Source organism: Triticum aestivum, chromosome 2B, assembly GCF_018294505.1.
Source record: "Triticum aestivum cultivar Chinese Spring chromosome 2B, IWGSC CS RefSeq v2.1, whole genome shotgun sequence".
Taxonomy (NCBI): Eukaryota; Viridiplantae; Streptophyta; class Magnoliopsida; order Poales; family Poaceae; genus Triticum; species Triticum aestivum.
The window spans coordinates 268,400,850-268,404,506 of record NC_057798.1 but is presented as its reverse complement, the minus strand read 5'-3'; positions in this window follow the sequence as shown (position 1 = coordinate 268,404,506).

Sequence of the window (3,657 nt, the reverse complement as noted above, 5' to 3'; positions counted from 1 at the left end):
GCCGTGCCGATGTTATTTATTGTAATGTCAGAGACCTTGTATTCATATTCGTGTAATAATAGAAAGCTGGTTTGTTCTATGCTAAGCAGTGCCACATGCCAGAAGACTTCACCTCGATCTCTGGGCTAGAATACGGGGCGTTCCGGTTTCTCTGAGGCGGGGTGCCACACATGCTGAAATTTAAAATTATTCAGCATTCATTTGGCCTTTTTATATATACACTAATTGAGTTTCCTATGCATGCATTTAATGCCCATAATTCAAATCTGAACTACAAATACATGCTCAAGTTCATCAAAATGGCTAGAAAAATTGTACATCCATGTGTCCTTGGGTGCATGTTTAATTAGGTCCCATGCCAGGAATGGGAATGAATTACAACCGTACCAGCGTCCTGGCTCGTCCTCAAACATTTGGAATCTCGGGTTTTAAATCCCCATAAAATCCAAAACTCACTAGAAAGTCATAAAAGGTGGCATGGTGTCACGTCATGGCACATATATGTCGTGGTAAAAACATTGCCAATTTGGGCCAAGATTTATTACAAATCTCTTACAAATCGGAGATTCTCTCAAGGAAGCCTGATGGTTCCGATAGGCAAACGTGTTCCCCTTGTGGCGAAACATAGTCGCTCCCTCTTTTAGTGTTGTATTGTCTTCTACGGGCAACATGGAACGACATGATATCCATGCTGAAATTTAAACTTATTCAGGGTTCGTTTGGCCTTTTTATACACTAATTGAGTTTCCTAGGCATTTAATGTCCATAATGCAAATCTGAAGTACAAATACATGCTCCAGTTCACCAAAATGGCTAGAAAAATTGTACATGCATGTGTCCTTGGGTGCATCTTTAATTAGGTCCCATGCCAGGAATGTGAACGAATTACAACCGTACCGGCGTCCTGGCTCATCCTCAAACATTTGGAATCTCGGGTTTTAAATTCCCATAAAATCCAAAACTCACCAGAAAGTCATCAAAGGTGGCATGGTGTCACGTCATGGCACATATATGCCGTGGTAAAAACATTGCCAATTTGGGCCAAGCTCTATTATAAACCTCATACAAACCGGAGCTTCTCTCAAGGAAGCCTGATGGTTTCGATAGGGAAATGTGTTCCCCTTGTGGCGAAACATAGTCGCTCCCTCTTTTCGCCTTGTATTGTCTTCTACGAGCAACATGGAATGACATGATATCCATGCTGAAATTTAAACTTATTCAGGGTTCGTTTCGCCTTTTTATACATTAATTGAGTTTCCTAGGCATTTAATGTCCATAATTCAAATCGGAAGTACAAATACATGCTTCAGTTCACCAAAATGGCTAGAAGAATTATACATGCATTTGTCCTAGGGTGTATGTTTATGCCCCATGCAAGGAATGGGAACGAATTACACCTGACCGACGTCTTGGCTCGTCCTCAAACATTTGGAATCTTGGTTTTAAATCCCCATAAATCCAAAACTCACCAAAAAGTCATTAAAGCGGGCATGGTGTCAGGTCATGGCACATAAATGTCGTGGTAAAAACATTGCCAATTTGGGCGAAGCTTTATTACAAACCTCTTACAAACCGGAGCCTGTCGCAAGAACCCTCGTGGTTTCGATAAGGAAATGTGTCTCCTTGTGGGCCAAACGATAATCGCTCCCTCTTCTAGCCTCGCATTTTTTTCTACACGCAACAAGTACGTAACAACAGGAGATTCACGCTGAACTTTGAAATTATTCACGGTTCGTTTGACCCTTTTTATTCATTAATTGAGTTTTCTAGGAATTTAATGTCCATATTCAAATCCGAACTACAAATGCATGCTCCAGTGCACCAAAATGGCTAGAAAAAATGTACATGTGTCCTTGGGGTGCATGTTTAGGGTTCGTATGGCCATTGTATACATTTCTAATTAAGTTTTCTACGCAGTAAATGTAGTCCATAATTCAAATTTGAACTACAAGCACAAAATGGGTGGGAAATCGTACATGTGTCATTGGGTGCATGTTTAGGCCTCATTTAAGGAATGGGAATGAATTACAAACTTGTCGTCATCCTGAAACATTGAGAATCTCGGTTTTTAAATCCTAGTAAATCTAAAACTCACCCAAAAAACATGAAACTTGGCCTGGTTTCATGACATGGCACATATATGTCGTGGTAAAAAAATCGTCTAGTTTGAGAAGAGGCGCACACATTAGTAGCCATCGAAGTCCTTTTGAAACAATAAGCTGACACGTTAGTATCACAAATGGTTGTATCATATGAACTGTGTCAATATTTAACCATACTCAGTGGCGTGCGTGCAACTGTTTGATTAGACGAGACGAGCACGAGAAGTCCGGCGTGCAGGCTCGACGGGACGCGTGCGAGCAGTCCGCCGCGCAGGCTCGACGGGACGCGTGCATCCTGTCCACCTCGCTGGCTCAACGGGACACGTGCGAGCAGCAAGGCTGCCCATGCTCACTAGGAAGCGAGCTCTTTGACCTCCATGCACCAACCGCAGCTAGCCTCGCTCAAAACTTCGCCATTAATCGGTTAATTAAAGCGCTGATAACCCACAAGTATAGGGGATCAATTGTAGTCTCTTTAGATAAGTAAGAGTGTTGAACCCAACGAGGAGCTGAAGGTAGAACAAATATTCCCTCAAGTTCTATCGACCACCGATACAACTCTACGCATGCTTGACGTTCGCTTTACCTAGAACAAGTATGAAACTAGAAGTACTTTGTAGGTGTGATAGGATAGGTTTGCAAGATAATAAAAAGCACATAAATATAAACTAGGGGCTGTTTAGATAAAGAAGCAATAAAGTAAATATTGTGAGTGTGGAAAAGTGGTGGTAGGAGTTGTGAAATTGTCCCTAAGCAATTGACTACTTTACTAGACCGATAGCAAGTTTAATGTGGGAGAGGCATAAGCTAACATAGTTTCTCTTCTTGCATCATATGCACTTATGATTGGAACTCTAGCAAGCATCCGCAACTACTAAAGATCATTAAGGTAAAACCCAACCGTAGCATTAAAGCATCAAGTCCCCTTTATCCCATACGCCACAACCCCCTTACTCGGGTTTATGCTTCTGTCACTCAAGCAACCCACTATAAGAGAATCATGAACGTCTTGCAACACCCTACAGTGGGAATCCCTCATGCTTGCGCGACACGGAAGGCACAATAGGACAGAAACATAACCACAAGCAAATTAAACCAATCACCGGTAGGACAACGAAAATCTACTTAGACATCATAGGATGGCAACACATCATTGGATAATAATATGAAGCATAAATCACCATGTTCAAGTAAAGGGTACAGCGGGTTGCGGGAGAGTGGACCGCTGAATCTAGATGGGGGAAGGTGATGGAGATGTTGGTGAAGATGGCCGAGGTGTTGGTGTGGATCGTGGTGATGATGATGGCCCCCGGTAGCGTTCCGGCGCCACCGGAAGCAAGGGGGAGAGAGCCCCCCTTCTTCTTCTTCTTCCTTGACCTTCTCCCTAGATGGGAGAAGGTTTTGCCCTCTGGTCCATGGTCTCCATGGCGTGGGAGGGGTGAGAGCCCCTCCGAGATTGGATCTGTCTCTCTGTCTCTCTCTGTTTCTACGTTCTGGGATTCTGCCCTTTCACCGTTTCTTATATATCCGGAGATCCATAACTCCGATTGGATTG